At 36.8% G+C, this 24,972-nt stretch overlaps 2 pseudogenes; both read left to right on the top strand.

The window, feature by feature from the left end:
• The first annotated feature begins 422 nt into the window (after positions 1-422).
• On the top strand, positions 423-2,662 carry LOC143623825 (subtilisin-like protease pseudogene; annotated as a pseudogene).
• Positions 2,663-4,647: 1,985 nt separating this feature from the next.
• LOC143623824 (subtilisin-like protease pseudogene) lies at positions 4,648-7,068 on the top strand (annotated as a pseudogene).
• Positions 7,069-24,972: the final 17,904 nt, after the last annotated feature.

The following is a 24,972-nucleotide window of genomic DNA, read 5'->3' as shown; positions in this document are numbered from 1 at the left end:
GGGTTTGAGAGAAATTGAGGGGACTGCGGAGTCTGGTGAAATTGGGAGAAGAATTGGGGAAATATTTACGAAGAAACGAAATAACTTTTTATTTAAGTATTATTTTTTATTTTCTTTTGCAACCGACTGGAACGGTGGCAAAGTTTGCAACCGGCTTAAACACTTTGCCACCGATTTACGACTTTGTGTTTTATTTTCTCATACAGTATTCTATAATTTAATTTATTTAATATGTTTTAATGATTTTTGCGACCGTAAATAAAAGCGGTCGCAAATTTTGCGATTGTTTTCCGACCGAACATGGGGTCGTCATTACTTTTACGACCATTATGAATTCGGTAGCAAATCAGTTGCAAGATTTGCCACCGCTTTTTCCGGTGGCAAATTTTGGTCGCATTTGCCTATTTTTCTAGTAGTGAATCATGGAGAACAACAGATGCAATTTGGTTATATTGGCCTTGTTAGTTTTGACTTTCATCCCTATTTTGAACCTCTCACTGGTGGTCGCCAAAGAAACCGAAACTTATATTGTCCAACTAAGCCTCCCCCCTAAACACATATTTTCTGAAATCGAAGATCTTGAAAGCTGGTACAACACATTCTTGCACACAATTGCTAGAGATTCAGATGAGAAACCACGGATGGTTTACTCATACCGTAATGTGCTCAAAGGGTTCGCTGCAGAATTGACGGTTGAGCAAGCGGCTGAAATTGAGAAATTAGATGGGGCGATATTAGCCCGCCCTCAAAGGGTATTGTCGTTACACACAACGCATACTCCTAACTTCTTGGGATTGCACCAGAATCTAGGTTTCTGGAGAGATTCAAACTATGGCAAGGGAGTCATTATTGGGGTTCTTGACTGTGGGATTACACCTAGTCACCCTTCTTTTAGCGACGCAGGCATAGGCCCTCCACCAGCTAAATGGAAAGGCAAGTGTGAAGTAGCAGGGTGTAACAACAAACTGATTGGTCTTAGGAACTTTGTTAGCGATAGTACTAATTCACCGCTTGATCAAATTGGACATGGAACACACACCTCGAGTACTGCTGCTGGAAACTTTGTTGAAGGTGCTAATGCACTTGGAAATAACAATGGCACTGCTGTAGGGATGGCTCCACTCGCACACTTGGCAATGTACAAAGTATGTAACCAGACTCGTTGTGGTGAGAGTGATATGTTAGCCGCTATGGATGCAGCTATTGAAGAAGGTGTAGATGTGCTTTCTCTCTCGATTGGTGGACGGTCCCTTCCTTTCTACAGCGACCTGATTGCTGTAGGTGCGCTTGCTGCAATACAAAAAGGGATATTTGTGACTTGTTCTGCAGGAAATTTTGGGCCTGTTAATTCAATGTTGTCCAACGAGGCTCCATGGATTCTTACAGTTGGTGCTAGTGCTGTTGATAGAAAGGTATCTGCTACTGTGAAACTTGGAAACGGGGTGTTGCTAGATGGCGAATCGCTTTTTCAGCCTAAAAATTTCCCAGGAACCCTCTTGCCTCTTGTATACCCTGGGATGACTGGCGGTACAAATGCCACGTTTTGTGCCCCAAGATCCTTAAAGAACACCGACATAAAAGGTAAGGTAGTGATTTGCCTGATAGGTGGTGGAATAGGAATAAGAGAAAAAGAGCAGACAGTAAAAAAAGGTGGTGGAGCCGTGGAGCTGCTATGATTCTCATAAATGCGCAGAGAGATGGGACAACTACAAGAACTGATGCCCATATACTCCCTGTGTCACATGTTAATTACAAAGATGGACTTATAATTTTTGATTACTTGGCGTCAAGTAGTCCATCACCTGCTGCTACCATCATAATTCGTGGGACTGTCATAGGAGATAAATCATCACCTCAAGTGGCCTCTTTCTCTTCAAGAGGGCCTAGTCGAGCAAGCCCTGGAATTCTGAAACCCGACATTGTTGGGCCCGGAGTTAACATTCTTGTAGCGTGGCCTTCCTCTATTGATAACACAACAACAACAACCACCGCCCCATTTAATGTTATTTCAGGTACATCAATGTCTTGCCCTCATCTCAGTGGGATAGCGGCCTTATTGAAAAGTGCACATCCTGATTGGTCTCCTGCTGGAATAAAATCCGCTATAATGACCACTGCAGATTCGATTAACTTTAACAACCAACCAATTCAGGATGAAAGGGAGCTTCCCGCCAGCTTGTTTGCTGTTGGTGCTGGCCATGTCAATCCATCTAGAGCTAATGACCCTGGACTCATTTACGATATCCAAGCTGATGATTACATACCTTACTTGTGTGGATTAGGATACTCAAGCGAGCAAGTTACAACTGTTGTCCAAAAGCAAATTTCTTGCGCAAATATAAAAACCATCCCTGAAGAGCAACTAAACTATCCTTCATTTGCAATCACGCTAAGTGGTAATGAAACAAAATCATACACCAGAATGGTTACCAATGTTGGGGATGCTAGTTCATCTTACACTGTCAACATTATCCCAACACCAGGCATGACTGTTACTGTCTCACCCTCTGCACTCATCTTTTCGGCTGTTAACCAGAAATTGTCGTACCAGGTCACATTCACTCCTTCAGGTCCTTCTCCAGAACCGTTTGTTGAAGGGGCCCTTGTATGGCACTCCATAAAGCACTCTGTTAGGAGTCCCATTTCTATCAAATGTGTTTAAATGACCGGACATATATATATGCCTTTTAGTGGAGATTCAACGACTGCATATATGCCAAATGATTTCTACCATGAATTTGTTAACATTGATAAACAAGTATTCATATGGTTTCATCATAACCACCAGAAAACAATTGATTTTGTGAAATTATGATATTTTTTTATTTGGACAATTCCGCCCCATGAATGTGATTGTTGCTAAGACGTTTATGAAAAACTGTTTCATCTTAAGCCATATGGGTTTCAGAAATTTACTTGCTTACAAGACGAAAATTGGTTACTCGTTCCTCCCCCACCAAGCTCATATCTTGGTTCCTACATAAATTTTTGTGTTGGCTAACTCATCTGTTGGATCAAGAGCAATCAAACACTTGTATTTTGCTGCCACAAGTTATCATCTTCATAAATCCAAAAAGGCTTAAATAGCCAAATGGATTACATCCGACTCAAGACTCATAAGCCGTAAAAGGATGAGTAGTTATCTTATGTGACCATGATCACAGGCGACGACAACCTAAATAAATAAAACTTTCCAGGCCACTCAAAAACATTTGGATATAATGATAAATTAATTTGGTACATCCAAAACTCACAATCCATCTAAAATAGATCATATAAAATAAGAAGCTATATCATTAGACGATAAATGTTACGTCCATCAATGAAGTATCTAACTTTCAATGACGGAAAGAAGAGAATGAGATAGGGTTTAATTAATTTATAACCGCTAAGTTAAAGCGTTTTATAAGGTCACTATTATATATGATGTTCAAATACAGTGTAGGACCACGTTTTATTCATTAAGTTTTTTGTATTTGTTTATTTGATTTACGAATTGTTAGCTTATCCGTTTTGTTTATGTATGTTTGGGCCCGAGGCCTGTAAAGAAAGCCCATTGGGCTAGCTATAATATATGGGAAGCATGCACTTGCTAAAACTAACCTTTTGAAAATCTTATCCTATAACCAACTCTCTCTACACTTTTTCTTTCTATTTCCGGTAATAACTTAACATCAACAAGATCCGAGATCTCGGTTAACTTGCAAGTGATTCGGCTAGCTTATAAGGAGATTGATCAAAGAACTTTGTTGTTTGATCCGTTCTTAGGACATACAATTGGTATCAGAGCTTTCAGCTCTACTAGTTGTAGTTCTTGAGTCAAAACCTTGGATTTTGAAGTGATGGGATCGATATGGTACCTATAGGACTTGAAATGCACTTGAGATCACGTCAATAACAACTGACTAGAGCCTGATTTCAGTGTACACGACTAGGAACATCTCCCAAATCAATGTTATTAATTCCTAATTTCCTCTGTTCATAAACTTTTGGTATTTTGATAAGTATTTTTTCTGGTTGTCAAGTTAACAAGCTTTTATGTATTAATTTTATTTATTATCAGTTATCTAAAATAATTTCCAGGTTACAAAAAACCTATAGATTTACAAATAAAAGATGTAACAAATAAAAGACAGACGACGAATCCTGTTAGAATCGTAGAAAACATTACTATAGAGGGGAGGAGGGGTAGAGGCCGACCTAGATTGACTTGGGAGGAGAGGATTAGGCAGGATTTGATAGACCTAAACCTTTCAGGGGACATGGTTGAGGATAGGAGTTCTTGGAGACGTAGAATTAAAGCTAAGGATTTTTAGGGCGATATGAATTATTAAAGGAGCTACTGTTTACCTTATCTTGGTCGCACACCATTATGCTATTTTAATGTCATATATTATATAGTTTTATTTATTAGTAGTTCTAATTTTATTCCGGGCTATTACTAATTATATTATTGTTAAACTTTAATTTCCTCCTATATCCCCTCAAACATATTTTTTTAGAGCCGAGGGTCTCCCTGGAAGCCACCTCTCTACCCCATCTGGATAGAGGTACGGTGTGCCTACATCCCACCCTCCCCAGACCCTACTTATAGCTTGCTATGGGTGGGATCCTACTGGATATGATTGATTGATCTGAGGGTATCTCACTTACTTAATTAAGTGTTTCTCGTTGCTACCTAAGCCTATATAATTCGTCATATCCTTTAGTTTTATAACGGATATTACTAAGTAATTTCCAGTGAAGGCCTTTTGCCGGCCTTGAAATAAGTATATATTCAAACGATCAGAAACTAGCCAATGCACCACAGTCCACATCCATCATATATCAAGTTCTTCAACAATCATGCAGAACTATAGTTGCAAGCAGGTTCTTATGGTCACGTTACTTCTCACTTTCACCACCATCTTGTACCTCTCATTGGTCGTTGCCAAAGAAACCGAAACATATATTGTCCAACTAAACTCACCCACTGACCATGCATTTTCTGAAACCGAAGATCTTGAAAGCTGGTACAATACATTCTTGCACACAATTGCTCTAGACTCGGATGAGAAACCACAGATGGTTTACGCATACCGTAATGTACTTAAAGGGTTTGCTGCCAAACTGACGGTTAAGCAAGCAAGTGAAATTGAAAAACTTGATGGAGCGATACTAGCTCGACCTCAACGGGTTTTGTCTTTACATACAACGCATACTCCTAACTTCTTGGGACTGCACCAGAATCTAGGCTTCTGGAGGGATTCAAACTATGGAAAGGGAATCATTATTGGCGTTCTTGACACTGGGATTACTCCCGGTCATCCTTCTTTTAACGATACAGGCATAAGCCCTCCACCAGCTAAATGGAAAGGAAAGTGTGAAGTGGCGGGGTGTAACAACAAACTGATTGGTGCTAGAAACTTTGTTAGCGGTAGTATGGTACTGGTTCACCGCTTGATGATGGGGGGCATGGCACACACACCTCAAGTACTGCAACTGGAAACTTTGTTCAAGGTGCTACCGCACTTGGAAATGACAATGGCACTGCTGTTGGGATGGCTCCACTTGCACACATAGCAATGTATAAAGTATGTACCGAGATTACTTGTGGTGAAAGTGATATGTTAGCAGCTATAGATGCAGCTATTGAAGGTGTAGACGTGCTTTCTCTCTCGATTGGGGGAGGATCCGTTTCTTTTTATAATGAACTGATCGCTGTTGGTGCATTTGCTGCGATACAAAAAGGGATATTTGTGAGTTGTTCTGCGGGAAATCAAGGACCTTTTAATGCGTCATTGTCCAATGAGGCTCCATGGATTCTTACAGTTGGTGCTAGTACAGTTGATAGAAAGGTAACTGCAACAGTAAAACTTGGGAACGCGGTGTTACTAGATGGACAATCGCTCTTCCAGCCTAAAGATTGGCCAGAAACCCTTTTGCCTCTTGTATACCCCGGGATGAGTGGTGATACAAATGCCAAGTTTTGTAGTTCCCCTCCATCCTTAATTAAGAGGAAAGATAGTGATTTGCCTAAGAGGTGGCGGGGTAGGCAGAATTGCTAAAGGGCAGATGGTAAAAGATGCGGGTGGAGCTGCTATGATTCTCACAAACGAGCAAATAGATGGAGCTAGTACAATAGCTGATGCCCATGTACTCCCTGTATCATACATCAATTATGAAGATGGGCTTGTAATGCTTGAATATTTGAGTTCAAGTCCATCACCAGTTGCTACCATCATTTTCCATGGAACTGTCATAGGAGATCAGTCAGCTCCTCAAGTAACATCTTTCTCTTCAAGAGGGCCAAATCTAGCAAGTCCTGGAATTTTGAAACCCGACATTATTGGGCCTGGTGTTAGCATTCTTGCAGCATGGCCTACCTCTGTTGATAACACAACAACATCCGCCCCATTTAATGTTGTTTCTGGTACATCAATGTCTTGCCCTCAACTCAGTGGGATAGCCGCATTATTGAAAAGTGCACATCCTGAATGGTCTCCTGCTGGAATCAAATCCGCTATCATGACCACTGCTGATATGATCAACCATAACAACCAATCGATTCAGGATGAAAGGGAGCTTCCCGCCAGTTTCTTTGCTGTTGGAGCTGGCCATGTCAATCCATCGAAAGCTAATGATCCTGGAATTATCTATGATATGCAAGCTGATGATTATATACCTTACTTGTGCAGGTTAGGATATTCTGACGTGCAAGTTACAACCATTGTCCAAAAGCATGTTTCTTGTTCCAACATATCAAGCATCCCTGAAGCACAACTAAATTATCCTTCATTTGCAATCACACTAAGTGGTAATTTGACAAAAGTGTACACCAGAACGGCGACCAATGTTGGTGATGCTAATTCATCTTACACCGTGAACATTATCACAGGTCCTGGCTTGAGTGTTACCGTTTCACCCTCTACACTCATCTTCTCGGAAGTTAACCAGAAATTGTCATACCAAGTGACATTCATCCCTGTAGGATCTAGACCAAGTCAGTTTGTTGAAGGGGCCCTTGAATGGAACTCCATAAAGCACTCGGTTAGGAGTCCTATTTCAATCAAATACGCTTGAGTAAGCAAACGTATATATATATATATATATATATATATATATATATATATATATATATATATGTATGTATGTATGTATGTATGTATGTATGTATGTATGTATATAGGGGTGGGATCTAGAGAGAACTCCTTTTAATGAGAGAACTAGAGAACTCCTTTAATACTATTGATTTTATTAGACCAAAGGCTTAAAAAAGGAAAAGGGAAAAATAAAAATTGCTGAGTTTTTTTTAGTGAGGGAGGGTAATGTTGTAATTATTAAAATACAAGCGTTTCTTTCTTCCCTCTTTTCACAAACTCACATCGATTCTGATGCAATATGCAATCACGATGGTTCAAATAAACACAAGAACAAGCTGGGTAAATTCTTATTCAGAAAAATACGTAACAAAAAACTCCCTTTAAAAGCAGGAAACATAGGTATTTAAAGCCTAAACCTAGCCAAGACTTTAGGCAATAAACATGAAAAAGGAAACTGAATCAAACACAAATTCTTAAACAATTTATAATAAAAAATACTAGAAAAAAACACTCCAGTTTGTCATCCAAGTTATCGACAAAATTGGCTCAACTTGGGCCTTCGATGGGGCCCATCAGCGGGTCAGAACAGCAGGTAATTGGGCCGAGGCCTGGGTCAACCCTGATGCCATCATCCTCCCCCTCTTCGGAAGGACTCGTCCTCGAGTCAAAGGGGTCATCCAGCTCTGGGACAAATGGTAACAGATCAGCGACGTTGAAAGTGGCAGACACATTATAATGACCAGGCAAATCAATCTTATATGCGTTGTCGTTAATACGTTCCAAAACCTTAAAAGGTCCATCAGCACGGGGTTGTAATTTGCTCGCTTTTCCACCCGGAAAACGGTCCTTGCTAAGGTGTACCCACACATGATCACCTGGTTGAAATACTAATTTCTTCCTCTTGACATTAGCTCTCCTTTGATACATGATATTGTTATTGGCAATCTTGTCGCGAACCTGTTCATGCATAAGCTTAATTTGGGTAGCCCGATCCGCACCTTCTGCACTATAGTGAGTAACCGAGGGAAGAGGAACAAGATCCAATGGTGTAAATAGGTTGCGACCGTACACAATCATAAAAGGACTCATACCCGTAGAACGATGTGAAGAGCGGTTATAAGCAAACTCTGCCTGAGGCAAAACAAGGTCCCACTGTTTGGGATTAGCACCGACCAAACTACGCAATAATTTCCCCAGGCTCCTATTCGTAACCTCGGTTTGACCATCACTCTGGGGTGGTGAGCACTACTAAAATTAAGACGGGAACCCAACTTCCTCCATAAAGTCCGCCAAAAATGCCCGACAAACTTGACATCCCGATCCGATGTCAATGTCTTAGGAATCCCATGTAAGCGTACAATTTCCTCGAAATACAAACGGGCGATGTGACTTGCATCATAAGTTTTGGCACATGGAACAAAATGGGTCATCTTAGAGAAACGATCGACCACTACCATAACAGAATCTTTCTTGCGTTGTGTCAGTGGGAGACCTACAACAAAGTCAAGGCTGACATCTTCCCAGGGACCATCGGGAACTGGTAGTGGTGTGTAAAGATCCGCATTCATGTTATGAGTTTTTGCAATATGGCACGTGCGACACCTATCAACAATGCGAGCTTCCTCAACACTCATCTTTGGCCAAACAAATCGTTCTTTAACCAACTTGAGAGTTTTATCTCGTCCAAAGTGACCTGCTAATGTGCCTTGGTGACCTTCAAGAATGATGGCATCACGTAACGAACACTTAGGAACACACAATCGCACTCCTTTAAACAAGAACCCATCCTGTAGAGAATAAGCATCCGTTGGTGCGACTCGACAAGCCCCCCATATCGTTGCAAAGTCGGGATCATCGGGATACAAAGTACAAAAGTTATCGAACCACTCCACTCGCACTTGAAGTGAGGTAAGAAGAGCCCACCACCTACTCAAGGCATCGGCAACAGTATTGGTAGCCCCGGATTTGTGCCGAATGACAAAGGAGTATTCTTGTAAAAACTCAACCCACTTAGCATGACGAGGGTTGAGCTTAAGTTGCCCTTGAATAAACCGAAGGGCTTGATGATCGGAGAAGAGAATAAATTCCGTGTGGAGCAAGTAGTGACGCCAATATTCCAAACTGCGTATGATGGCGTAAAACTCTTTGTCATATGTACTAAATTTCTGCTTGGCCTCACTAAGCTTTTCACTGAAAAAGGCTATGGGACGGCCCTCCTGACTAAGGACGCCACCGATGCCAGAGCCCGATGCATCGCATTCCACCTGAAAAGTTTTCTGAAAATTAGGAAGTGCTAGAACAGGAGCTTGAGTAACACATTGCTTGAGTTCCTCGAAAGCTTTTGAGGCTGATTCCAACAAAAGGAATTTCCTTTTAAGCAATCAGTAATAGGACCCACAATCGAACTGAAATTTCGGATGAATCGGCGGTAGAAGGACGCCAACCCATGGAAACTCCGAACCTCATGTAGTGTGGATGGTGTGGGCCAACTCAGGATTGCTTCGATCTTAGATTCATCCATCCGAATGCCATTACCTGAAACAAGATAACCCAAAAACAAAACTTCGGGGGACAAGAAACAACATTTTTCACGGTTAGCATAAAGTTTCTGCTCTCGTAGGATCAAAACAACCTGCCGTATATGGTGTAGGTGTTGTTGCAGATCGGTACTAAAGACCAAGATGTCATCAAAGTAGATGACTACGCATCGACCAATCAGCGGTTTAAAAATATGATCCATAAGGCGCATGAACGTGCTTGGGCGTTTGAGAGACCAAAAGGCATCACCATCCACTCATACAACCCATCCCGCGTTTTGAAAGCGGTCTTCCATTCATCCCCTGGTCGTAGCCGTATCTAATGATATCCGTTGCGCAGTTCAATTTTTGAGAACACCGCGGACCCATGTAATTGATCGAGGAGGTCGTCAAAACGTGGTATGGGGAACATGTACTTAATGGTTATTTTATTGACCGCTCGGCTATCAACACACATCCGGTACGTTCCATTAGCCCTGGGGACCAGAAGGGTCGGGACTGCACAAGGGCTCATACTCTCACGGATTAGCCCTTTATCAAGAAGTTCACTAACCTGCCGATGTAACTCTTCGTATTCTTTTGGGTTCATACGGTAGGCAGGCTTTTTAGGAATGACCGAACCAGGTACAAGGTCGATACAATGTTGGATTTCCCGTACCAGCGGTAAACCTGTAGGAATTTCTACTGGAAACACATCAAGGAATTCATTAAGTAGGGGCTGTAACTCAGATGGCGGCGTAGGGGCTGTTGGGTTTTTTTTAGCGATCACTACAGCAAACATAATCGGTGAGTCCGTGTGCCGAGTAAAGTCCAAGAATGCAGACTTAGTAAGAACAGGTGCCTCGGTTTCGGTTGCACAGGTGTCAAGGGGGGCTAAAGTCACGTTCACGCCATCTTTTTTAAACGAATAAGTATTTTGAAACCTGTCATGTCGGGTCCGTCGATCATATTGCCAGGGCCTTCCCAACAAGATATGGCATGCATCCATGGGGATTACTTCGCACCACACCTCGTCAGAATACCGGTTTCCGATGCTAAATTGGACTAAGCACCTTTGTGTTACCTTTACTACATTGCTTTTTTTGATCCATGTAAGTTGATAGGGATCGTGATGGGGTTCGAGGCAGCCCGGAAGGGGCAACGGATGAACCCTTGGTCTTGGGAGCGGTAAACCGTGACGTCGGGTTGTTCGAGGTAGCCCGGGATGCCTCGGGTTTAAACGGGGTTCGGGATGCTTCATGTCTAACGGAGGTAGTCCGGGCAGGCGGGAGTTTGTTTTTGGCCTTAAGTTGTTTTTCCACCTTTAAGGCTAACTGACAGACATCATCAAGAGTCCAATAGGGTTGTAATTGAACTACATCAGCAATTTCGGGTCGTAGGACTCCAAAGAAATGGGCAATGACTTGTTCTTCTTCTTCTTCCGCGCCATAACACATTCTCAACCTGTCAAACTCAGCAATTATGTCTTCAATGGTTGATGACCGTTGGGAGAGACTATGATAATCCAAGAAGGCTTCTTGGCGATAGTTAGGAGGTAAAAAATTTTCTCGTAATAGTGTCCGCATCTTTTCCCAAGTAGTAACCTTAGACCGCCCTTCTTGAGCCCGTTTTTTTTCACGTGCTCCCACCACAACGAAGCATACTTACGTAGTTTAGTAGCCACAATTTTAACTTTGTACCTGTCGGGAATATCGCGGAGGTCAAAAATTCTTTCAACCGTATGGATCCAGTCCAGAAACTCGTCAGGTTGGATTTTACCATCAAACACGGGAATCTCGATCTTGATTCCTAAGTTTCGAAGAGGGTCTGGTTGGTCTCGGGGTTCCTGTCGCCCGAATGGGTTCTCCCCATCCCGCACGAAAGGGTTGTGAGGTCCGTACCCGCCATCCAAGATGTTCGGGTCGGTCTCGGTTTCTTCATCAATATGAGGCTCATTCTGCAACTCGAAATCCTGGATCCGTTGTTGTAGACGTGCAATCTCGTCGTCACGTGGGTCGCGTCGAAAGTCTTCGTTGCCTCGGTCGGCGAATCTTGGAGCCTGTCAATGAGTGCGTCTTTCACGTCCGTCCATGGTTGATCTCCGTGCTCTGATACCAACTGATGCAATATGCAATCACGATGGTTCAAATAAACACAAGAAAAATCTGGGTAAATTCTTATTTAGAAAAATACCTAACAAAAACTCCCTTTAAAAGCAGGAAACATAGGTATTTAAAGCCTAAACCTAGCTAGGACTTTAGGCAATAAACATGAAAAAGGAAACTGAATCAAACACAAATTCTTAAACAATTTATAATAAAAATACTAGAAAAAAACACTCCAGCTTGTCATCCAAGTTATCGACCAAATTGGCTCAACTTGGGCCTTCGATGGGGCCCATCAGCGGGTCAGAACAGCAGGTAATTGGGCCAAGGCCTGGGTCAACCCTGACGCCATCAGATTCACTATTCCCAGATCTAGGGTTTCAATTTTTCCTCAATTGATCGTATGATTCATCCAAATTGACTGCAAAATCAAGCATGAATCTAAAGAACACCAACTGGTAAGTGATTGTAACTATAGATCTCCCATATTTTGTGTGTCAATTGGGGTTATTATACAACAATCGAGCACAGATCAGAGGCTATCGCGTTCGATTGACTCTGTTATTGTTTTGTTTTTGTTTTTGTTTTTGTTTTGTTTAACTGAATAATGATATAACGTAGTTGAACATTAATTTGTAGATTGATGCATATATTGACCGGTTCATATATTTTACATGATTTTTCAAGTATTGCATATATGTATTACTGGTGTAATGTATGTATATAGTTTTGATGCATTACATACATGTAGTTATGACGTTTGCATATATGCAATACATATAATCTCCAATTTTTGTTCAATTCAAACATTATTAGTGTTAATTAGGTGTCGGACACTCGACAATCTAACACGTCCAGTTAATCGCAAAATTAAGCAGTAAATAACGTAATATGTCAATTCATATGTTATAAGTGTCAATTATGTGCACTACATCATATAGTGTAAATGCTCTGTTTTTTGTGAATATTTTGATTGAGCGTATATGAAGTATCGCAATTTGATATCAAGTTAGGTGTCTTACATGATAAGATGAATATTATATACATGTAGTTCGTAAATGATGTATTTTACTGCATATTTCTAGCTATATTGCATATATAAAGTGCTGAACGTAGTATTAGAGTGTCGAAGAATATTAATTTGTTCATTAATTAAGCTATGGCGATTCACGTATTGATATCAGTTTGTGTATTTCAAATTACTTGTCAATTCATCCAGATCTGCTGCAAAATTGAGCACAAATCAGAAGAACAGTGACAGGTAAACGATTGTATATTCAATTTCACACATTATCTCATCAATTAGGCATATTATACACCTAATCAAGCAAAAAACAGAGGCTATCGTGTTTGACAGGCCCTGTTTGTGTTTAATCGAGTAACAATATACTGCAGAATATAATAATTTGTTCACTTATTGCAAATTCAAGCCATGAACGATGCACATGTTAATACATTCATGTATTAAACATGATTTGCCAAGTATTACATATATGTATTGCTATGTACTATATGTATATATGAACATTGATGTAATACATATATGTATTGCTATGTACATCATGTATATATGTATTACATATATGTATTGCTATGCATTACATATATACATAGATGTTATAATACATGTATATGCAACTTTGATGTATTACATATATGCAATACGTATATACTACAACGAATGTATAAAAAAAGAAAATAAAATAAAAAAAGAAACAGAGGTGCTGAAAAAAGCAGGTCAAACGAGATGGAAGTTAAACAAGGTGCTAATTTAACGCATCAGTTTCTTAAATCATTTTATTCAAAATTTTATATTATTATAAGAAAGAAAAACTAAACATTCTGGACAGATAATTGTTTTTGGTCATATCAAAATAATATGTTATGGTACTTTACCCTACCTTAAGGTTTATCCTTGGAATATGCATAATTCTTAACCAATCGAGGTGTTTTATGGTCATTCAATAGTTGAAACCGCGTGAGCTGAAATCCTAAGAGGCTTCAAATGCTAGCATCTGCTAGTGATGATCGAACGTTTCACGTCCCACAAACAGAGAAGGCACGCAACAAATATTTGTAGTAAGTCAAAACATGTTTTGTTTTCTTGATGTTTTCTATTGATACACAATATATATGGATTCATATGTTTTTAACGTCCTGCACTTTGGTTATTATGTTCATAGAACAGTTGTAATTTTTGTGCAATTTATTGTGGCATCAGTAGACAAATGAAGACAAATGCTGGTAAAGGCTAACTGTTAAAAGTCAAAGTCAAAATATTGTTATTGTTGGACTTATTGTGTGAAATACACCTAATTGGATACTTGTATGCTCATGGACCAGAAGTTAGAAGAAGAAAACAAAAGGAAATGCATCCATGCGTAAAGTGATAAGGTTGCTAGAGAATACTGGACTCGAATGCAATTTGTAAAGGCATAATAAGACATCTGAAACAAGTTTCGATAATCACTAAGTTTGTGTCTATAGTACAAAATCTTTGTATAACTCTACAAATAGGTTGTTGTTGGATTTATTTCGGCTCTTTGTTGAAAATATACTTGAAGTTATTGTGGTAATGAAAGTTCTTTTGATTGGTAAAAGAACATATTTGTAGTTTGCTACATATTTGTGCTTGTTTATAGTTAATAAAGTGTGTGAAAATTTTCATGCTTTGAAATGCAAACTGAAATGTCTCCACGTCAGCTGTTTGATTGTGTTAATGTGGTGTCAAAGAAACAACCGGATGTTAGAAGTATAGGATTTGGTATCGAAAGTGTTAAGACAATATGAATTTTATGTATACTACGTATATGCAATATAATACATCTTGCGGTACAATTTAGATAAGTTATGATTACATCACTCGTATGTATTATTGTGATTACAAATATGCAGCACTTTCGCTTCGTATATCCTCTAAACAATAATATGATTGTATTACATATATGTAGTACTCAATGTTGTAAAACTCGCTAGGCGGTCCCTAGGCGGCTGACCCCCTTGTAGGGAGTACTCGGAGTACTCGGCTTGTACTCGGACATGATAAATATAACGTAAAATAATTATTGAATATTATATATATATATGTTAAGATAAGCATAACTAATGTCAAAATAAGCATAATTCATATGACAAAAAAAAACATAATTCAAAAATTCATGTTTTGTTGTTATTTTTAATTTTTTATTAAAAAATAAAATAAATAAATAAAAAAAATTAGAAAAAATTTAAAAAAAATAAAAACTTTTTGGCTGAATTGACCTTGGAAGCCGAGTAATCCCGAGTACTCCGAATTTTGACCGAGCTGGACCTTGGCGAGTAATTGTGGCCGAGTTGGGAAAATGCAGCAAGGTTGATGTCCGAGGACCTTGGAATCGCCGATTCCAAGGCATTGAAATCAGACTTTTACAACACTGGTAGTACTAATATATTACATATATGTAGCACCAGTGTATGACATATACGTATCACGACGATATCACATATAAATAACGATATTCAATGTTAAATTGCACATGGGCAATTTAAAAGTATACACTACACATATGTAATACAAACATATAAGGCTGAATGAATGTAGGTTGTGAATTAATTAATAATCACGCATCAGGTATGATTACACGATTAAATACTGAAAATCTCACAAACATAGTTGGCCCAAATCAACTAACATCACTAATTTTAAACGATGGAACTACTTATACAAATACGCAAAAAAATATGTCTGCAAAGGTAGCCAATACGCGTGAAATCTGTGCCTACACATGAATCTGATTTATCACGTGCATCAAGGTTGACCTGCACATAAGTCAAGTATAACACATTAAAACATATTAACATAAACTATTATAAATATACCATGAAGAAAACACAAAGGAAAATACTTATCGGTTAGGCAGTCATACGTGTAACATAAGTTGAACTCGTTTTGGAAGTCCGTAAACAAATTATGGTCTTTTCCTTGAGTAATAACTGTTTATAGGCATATACATGTTAATTTAATATGTATTAATCATGTGTAACCTAACATTGCATATATGTAGTATACAAAATGAGATGTTACCTTATTGTTCAACACCATAAAATCAGAAGATATTACTAGTGTAATTGAAGCAATATCAATACTGCTGGAATAGACATTCTGATCAAATAGACCATATATAATTTAATACTACATATATGTAATACATAACATCATATTACTTATATGTAGTATATAAACAATATGTTACATTCCTAAGCAACAACAATAAGTATAAATGAACTTGATTGGACATTCTAATCAAATAAATCATTTTTTATTTTATATTACATATATGTAATACGTAACCTTATATTACATATATGTAGTATAAGATCAAGACGTTACCTTGTTGATAATCACCATTAGATTGCAATAGAATACAATTATAATTGAGAGATTTTGAATTAATATCAATAGATGAAATCAATTGGGCACTGTGATGAAACAAATTAGGTTTTTTTTTTCATCGAGTAGCATCAATTTCTGACCTAAAACCCATAAATCAATAGTACATACTAATATATGTATTATTGTTTATAGAACTTTCTGATGAAGCAAAACATAATCGATTAATAGTGAACGATTGTAAAACAATAAAATAAACAAAACATGAATGAGTAAGGAAAGATACAATCAGAACTGAAATATCTTCAATTGCCATGTTAAACGATTGAAATCCATCGTAATTGATCTTCAATAGAAATCGTGACATGCGTAGGGAAACAGATCTTCACCAATTAGGGCTCAAAAGTGATGCACAAGTTAAGTCGGGGTACAGGGGAGAGGTTTGTGTGCGTCCACACATTATAGAAATCATTTTTACAAAAATAACCCTCTACTTAGGAGTTCTCTAGTTCTCTCCCTAATAAGGAGTTCTCTCATGATCCTTCCCCTATGTATATATATATATATATATATATATATATATATATATATATAGGGGGATGGATCGAGAAGTGATATTACAACGAAAAGTGCGAGAAGTGAATGTATAACTCTATTAATCCTTAATTTCACTCCATTTCATATGATGTTACATACATATATGTAGGTTGGTTGTATTTATGTCTTAATTACACATTCAAACCTACCTACAAATATATAAATGTACCGAGCCACATTCAAACCTATGTACCTACACACATACAAACATACGTACACATATACAAACATACGTACCTACACACATACATACGCACCTACACAACACACCTACACATAAGAAATGGAATGAAATTAGGGTTTAATGGAGTCACACCTTCACTTCTCTCGCTTCTCGCTTTAAAAAAACTTCTGAAATATATAGGTATTGGATCATTTTAGAAGTTTTTTTACAGCGATAAGTGAGAGAAGTGAATGTGTGACTCCATTAAACCCTAATTTCATTCAATTTTTTATGTGTAGGTGTGTTGTGTAGGTGCGTATGTATGTGTGTAGGTACGTATGTTTGTATATGTGTATGTATGTTTGTATGTGTGTAGGTACGTAGGTTTCAATGTGGCTCGGTACATTTGTATGTGTATAGGTAGGTTTGAATGTGTATTAAGACATAAATACAACCAACTTACATACATGTAGGTAATATCATAAGCAAGGGAGTGAAAAATTAGGGATTAATGGAGTTACACATTCACTTATCGCACTTCTCGCTGTAATATCACTTCTTGCAAGATCCATATATATATATATATATATATATATATATATACACACACATATATATAGGGTAAAGATCCTAAAAGAACCCTTTGCAAATTGAGAAATTTGATAACCATTTTGGACCACTAAAACCACCTTTAAAAAAATCATAAAACAAAAAATAATAAAAATTTTAAAAAAGTATAAAAACCAAAATTCTTATATTTCATTACGGTTTCATTAAAAAAATAAAAAAATAAAAAAAAGTCGTATTATACACATACGTATAATTTTCTTTAATCTTTAGTTACGTAATATACACATATGTACAATATCATTTATCTTAAATTATACATATGTGTACAAAAAAAACATGTAAATGTACATATATGTATATATTATACATATGTGTATATAATTTAGCTAAACTGAGTTTTTTGTTTTTTTATGAAACCGTGATAAAATAAGAATTTTGGTTTTTTTACTTTTTTTATTTTTGTGTTTTTTTTTTGTTTTATGATTTTTTTTATGTTTGAGTTTTTTGTTGTTCAAAATAGTTCTCATAGTTCTCAATTTTAAATAGGTTCTCTTATGATCCTGATCCAATATGGTAAGGATCTTAAGAGAACCCTTTGCAAATTGAGAACTTTGAGAACCATTTTGAACACTAAAAACACTTTTAAAAAAATATTTTTAAAATTAAAAAACAAAAAATAATAAAAATTTTAAAAAAGTAAAAAAACCAAAATTCTTATATTTCATTCCGGTTTCATTAAAAAAATAAAATAAATAAAAAAAACATCGTATTATGCACATATGTATAATTTTATTTAATCTTTAGTTACGTAATATACATATATGTACAGCATCATTTATCTTAAATAATACACATGTGCATAAAAAAATAATGTGAATGTAGCTATATGTATATATTATACATATGTGTATATAATTTGGCTAAACCGAGTTTTTTTAATGAAACCGAGATGTTAAAATAAGAGTTTTGGTTTTTTACTTTTTACATTTTTGTGTTTTTTTTTATTTTATGATTTTTTTTTTTATTTTTGGGTTTTTTGTGGTAATTAGTAGTATGTTTTAGGTAGGCTAATTAGTAGGATACTCGATGGTTTTTTTATTTAATTGTTTCGTTTATGTGTACGTAGCTCTATGTATAGCAGTCCTTTGATTGATCTGATCGAGTTTTTGGCAAACATTGTACTTATAAACCTTATGATCCAGTATTTTGGTATCATAGACATGTAAGATAAGTACAATAGAATGGTGAATTTGAGACTATAAATTATTGTATACATTTTCTTTGTGAATTTGTACGAAAGTGGACACCAAGAAGGCCAATTAAATCTGTTTACGGTTTTGTGAGGCTTACGGTTTAGCCCGTGAACTGATTTGAAAAACTGGTAGACTAATTAACCCATAAATTTAATTAACCCATAAATTAATTAAACCCACAATCAGTGAACTTTAAAACGATAAGGCGAGCATCTTTAGTTTTGGAACTTTATTTTGTTAATTAATTAGGAAAATAATATATACATAGGGCTGTTCAAAAAGCTCACGGCTCGAAGCTCGCTCGAAACTCGCTCGGAGAAAGCTCGCTCGAAATCGGCTCGATTGTAAACGAGCCGAGCCTAGCTCGACTCAATTTCTAAACGAGCCGAGCCTGAGCTAGCCCCGGCTCGACTCGAACTCGCTCGATAGGCTCGCTCGATTGGCTCGAACTATTTTATTTTAATTTATTATACACACACACACACACACATGCATATAATTATCGAGCCCAATTATTTTAACACATGGGCTTTCCTTTAATCCAGCTCAATTTCCTTTCTCACTCCATAGTTCATATTCATAAGTTCATATACTGAGTAACTGAGAGATGAGACTTCATAGTTCACACACTCAATAATCAGTATACGTTCCATTTTCCACCCTAACCCTAGCTGCTCATATTCACCTCCGTCATCGGCCGTCGCTCATAGATAATACTTCTCTGCTTAATTTTGTATTTGGTTTGGTTTAGACTTGTTGAACATATTTTGTTTTCAATGGTGTTATTAGACGTATTTATTTAGTTTGTATTTGGTTGGTGTTGATCTTAACGTCATATTTATTTAGTTTAGCTTGATGATTGCATATAATTTTTAGTATTACAGGTAAACTCGAGCCAAATCGAGCCGAACTGAGCCAACTCAATTTAAAACCGAGCCGAGCTTGAGCTCAAATTTTTAGCTCGATTAAGAGCTCGGGCTCGGCTCGATTAAAACCGAGCCGAGCTTGAGCTCAAATTTTTAGCTCGATTAAGAGCTCGAGCTCGAGCCGAGCCAGCTCGATTGATTATCGAGCCGAGCTTGAGCTTGCCTTGGCTCGGGCTCGGCTCGGCTCGTGAACAGGCCTATATATACATGTGTTTAAATATATCAAAGTATTTTATTCGTTTTTAAAAAATAAAATAATTATTATAAATGAAACTTGGAGATAAATACAATTAAGATGAAAATATTAAGTAATCTTAATTAAAACTTAATCAATCATTAAATTATGTGATTTTTCATCAAAATTAAGATGAAAATTATGAACGGTTTTATGAGCACGAAGAACAATGTTCATGATTAATGTTAAGTTTAAGTCTGGAATTGAAAAATTGAACACGGTTTTTAACTTTTTTTAAAAATATTTGGATACTTTTAACGACTTTAAGCAGATTTTATAAACTGTTTTCTTAATAAAACACGAAAACATAACATGTAAATTAGTGTTTATTAGGTTTTGATCCATGTCTTTCAATTTTAATTTCAGATTTAGAGAAACCATGACGAATTGATTAATCAACATCGCTTTGATACCATATGCTGATCTGTTCTTCATGAAAGTAATAGAAAACATGATAATAATATCGGCATGTGTACCTGTTACAGTAGAGAGAGTAGCACCAACATCAGAGTATGATGTAGACGACATGTTTGTTAGCTTGATTGAGTCCCCCTTTATGATTTACATTTAAAGATCTTTATAATTTACAGTTAATGATGGAGATTAGGGTTCTTAAAAGGAACTCGGCTTTAGGAGAGAGGAGACACACGAAATTCTTGTGTGTGTAATTAGGTTATGACATTAATTTGTCTTCTCCTTTTTATACATTCAAAAGAAAACCTTTTATTAGCTAGTAAAAGTAATATGCTCAATCAACAATTACCAAACAAATATATATAAAGTATAATTAATATTATGTTTTATATTATATACATGATTATAAATTCCACATCTAAATAAATAAATATTATCATATTTACTCTTACATCTCGTCGTACCTAACATAGAGGGGCAATGACTAGTTAAAAACCATGCGTACAGACCAAAAGCGAATTACTCTTCATAAAATTAAAATATGTAGAAATACAATTTTGGGTGAACAATTTAATTTTTTATTTAATTTCTTCACCTTTTTATTTGGTATTTATTTGGTATTTTGAGGTTTAAATATGACCTTTTTTATAGATCTAAGTAACAGGGTTCTTCAAATGCACATAAAAATGAAAAGTATGAGAAACAATAATCAATTAATATGTGTTAAGTGAGAACCAAATTGACGGTGCATATTAGTAATAACACATATTTTCTATCTCCACATCAAGACAAGTCAACTCCCCAATCATTTGCAAAAGTTTATAACCTTTTCATATAATATTTAAAAAAAATAAAAAATCACTATGATAATAAACGTTTTTTATCTTTAATATAAGTATGACTTTCTTATATAAAAACTAATAGAAAAATTACGTCATTATGTCTTTCTGCTTATCTGTAACATCCGACTTTTGAAATTAATAAAATGATTATAAATATGAGTATGACTTTCTTGTATGTTTTATTATTATATAAATGATTATAAACTAGGATTAAGACCCTCCGCAACTGTGAAATCATAGGCGAAGCTCAGATTTTGGTGATTGAGAGTAGCTTTTGGATTTTGATCATCTCATCACAGCTTGAAAAGATGATTAACAATTTCAAAGTTCAGTTTCAAATCATCATAGCATAAACAGATTAAAATAAATCAATGGCATAAAACGAAGGCTCAGATCTCCAATACGGTTACAACATCAAATAACGGAGCGTTATAAACACAATGTACAAACAACATAAGCAGAATGAGTCATAAAAGTTGTTGGCAACCAATATCATCAGTCTAGATGGCAAGCCACCCCCACTGAGTCACACACGGACACGACCAGAGCTTCTGCATCTTATCGGATTCGCTTTTCATGCAATTTATGCATAAACTACATATTGCATCTTAATTCAAATTATACATAGCACATCTGCTTGTTACACTTTTGAAACATAGTGACGTGTGGCATAATCCCCATTTAAATAAAAAGGAACATGTCCAAAACTACCACAATTCAAAGACATAGCAGCAGCTCCACATGTCATACTTATTAATAACTATATGTTATTGCTTCTAGTATGAGTCCAATAAGCAAAAATTCCTTTCTAGTTCACCAATTTTGACCCACACATATCACAATACATAGAATGCCATATACTAATATGGAATGACTTCAAAACAAAGCCATCAAATAGACCAACAAACAAACGATAACAATGACATGAAGCCCACCCGCATTCGAACAATCGCTTTCTCGTGAAAATAATGGAAGTCGTCATAGCATACACCAAAGGTTAATCAAGTGAAACATCTAAGCAGAAATGATAACCCCCAAATGTGAAGACCACATGATTAGATCGGTCGCAAACGATTACCATAGCATAACAAACCCTAGACTAAGAAACATTCAAATGACAAACGAATTAGACAAAAATGATTTCAGAAACTTGAAATGTAACTTAAATTGCTTGAGGCTCAGATCTCTGTTATGGTTGCAACATACGTTGCCATCCAAATAACGAAACGGAGCGTCATTATAGCCTAGATATTAGATTCAAGTGATAAAAGAACAACATAAAGCACCAGCCACCAACGTTGCAATAGACAACCAGAATGGCAGCCACAAAACAACTAACAACAAACCGTGGCAGCCATTAAAACAATAGCAGGCCGCCGGACCACCGCCCTTTAGGGTTTCAAAAAACAACCCGGCAACAGTAGGTCAACCACCTCCCTCACCCCTTCCGATCATCTAACAACACCACCGCAGAACCCTCTGTGACCACGCCACTTAGGGTTTACAAATCCACCGACACCACGATGATAGCGATAAAAAAATTGGGGGTTTTAGCATTTTGAAGGCCTTAAGCACAAATTAATTGAATGGAGACGGGGTGAGACAATGGTGGTGTTGGACGCAGATATAAAGAGAGAGTGCTTGCTAGAGAAAGGCGACACAATCATCACCAAAATGAGGACGGTGGTCTCGGCCGCGAATGTATATAGAGGCTGCCGATGAAGTGCGATGAGGAAGGAATAAAGAATCAATGGTCTGTATTTACAATTACAAAAGGAAAAAGAAACAAGAAAGCTTTAGGTGTATCACACGTGGAGATATGATGAGTGATGACTCATCTGTTGAGAGTATGCAAGTGTCATATACTTAAGATTAAGAGAATTGTATAACAAAATAAGCCTAGGGTACAACCAGCAATGCATAAAATTGCTGTCTTTTAATATATATATATAATTCCACATCTAAATAAATATATATTATCATATTTACTTGTGTGTTATTATTTAATTACGATTAAATAAAAGAACAATAAATGGGTAGTGGGCTTAGAGTAAATATGAACTTAGAATATGTTAAGGACTTATGGTGCAAATAGGCCTAAGTTCCATGAACTTGGGAGTATTTAATCACCCTAAACCTCCCTAAATCCTAAACCCTCATTCCAGCATCTTGCCTCCACACATTCAAAACACACACAAACATTCCTCCTTCCATTTCGGTCCAGATCCGAAGAAGAATGAAGGTTGTTTGTATCTGATTACCTTAAGCAAACAAGAAAATACCAAGATTCAAGTGTTGTTCAAGAACTTATCCAACCCAGTTCATCTTAAGGTGAGTTTTGATGTTAAAATACTAGCTTTTTTATGTTGGTTTGTTGTAGGATTTTGTGGAATGGCAAATCGGGTTATAACATGTAAGAAAATGGGTGAGATTCGAAATGAGGAGTAACCTTTGGGTTGTGTAAAACAAGTAGATGAGGTTGTTATAACCCAGAACTCGTTATAACGGAAAATGGGCCTTAAGGGGCTGAAAGAAAATGATTAAAACAAAAGAAAAAGAAACCCATGAATGCGATTCATGTAAAAAAATGCGATTGGATTAGCTGCATGCCATGGGATTGGATTGGTTGCCATGCGATTAGATTGGCTGTCATGCGATTGGATTGTCTTGTCATGTGATGCGATAGGCTTGGAATGCGATGCGATTGGCTTAGTTATGCGATTAAGGAAAAACCGTAACATGCCACTAGCTAGTAAAAACTAGTTCCCTAGCTTGGGTAGTAAGACTTAGACATAAAGATTAGTTAATTAGCATTTATAATTGTTAACAGCTAGCCGTACCCTGCTGAGAAAAGGTGTTACAATTTAATTTAGAAAGGAACAAGACCCATGTGAGTTTCAAACTCCTTTTTTTAGTTATGTTTTCGGGGTTGTGTGCATACTCTATGTGATAGATTAATAAACTTACTTTATATAGTAGGTGATGATATGTGAATATTGTATGTATATAGAAATGTTTAGAGTATGTGATTGTATATATATAGGAATGCTTGTATGGCTTTATGGTTATGCGGTTGTATGGTTGTATGAAAAGAAGTGAGCGGACCCTAATAATATCCGATGAAGAAGTGACCGGATCCTAATAATATCCGATGAAGAGGGGACCGGACCCTAATAATATCCGAGGAAGGAGGGACCGGATCCCAAAAATATTCGATAAAAGTAGGGACCGGCCCTAATAATATCAAAGGAATGTAAGACCTGACCCTAACAATATCCAAGGAATGCAAGGATGAGACCCTATAATATCTGAGAAGCTATAGGGAGAAAGGCTCTTCAAAACGTAGAAATAGTTATGTATGTAATAAGTAAATTAAAAGAATTAAAGTATGAATGCATGCATATGTGTATGCAAGAAAGGAAGATAAACATGTTATGTATGTAATATGTATCTTTGGATACGTATATGTAAGTATGTGAATGTAATGTATTTTACTTGATTAACTAGAACTCACTCAGCGTAACTGTTTCGGTTAAAAATTAACAAAGTAATTCTGTGATCAAATTCGTATGTGAGGTAGAGTGCTTGATCAAAAATATGGCGAACACAATGATTTGATTTCGAGGGAAAAAACCCTTGATCTTGAGGATCTCCGGCACAAAAATCCCTGGACGGTGAAAATTATCACCGTCTATTTATTAATAACAAAAAAGGTTGATTACAAGTGTTGGAGCTGATAATCGATCAATCACTAAGTGTTATAATGAGTTTCAGTAGCTATGAGTGCGAGGTGTGTGTTCTAAATGACCAATTCAGCTCGTTTAAATAAACAAAAGATTACAACTGAAATCCCGAGAAATCCGGGATAAACCCTAGACTAGGTCTTCCATTATCCATTGC

Source organism: Bidens hawaiensis, unplaced genomic scaffold, assembly GCF_021521415.1.
Source record: "Bidens hawaiensis isolate Kalapana, Puna unplaced genomic scaffold, B.hawaiensis_p1.1 tig00003544_1, whole genome shotgun sequence".
Taxonomy (NCBI): domain Eukaryota; kingdom Viridiplantae; phylum Streptophyta; class Magnoliopsida; order Asterales; family Asteraceae; genus Bidens; species Bidens hawaiensis.
The sequence above is the reverse complement of the archived record's forward strand: the minus strand, read 5'-3'. Positions and strand labels throughout refer to the sequence as shown.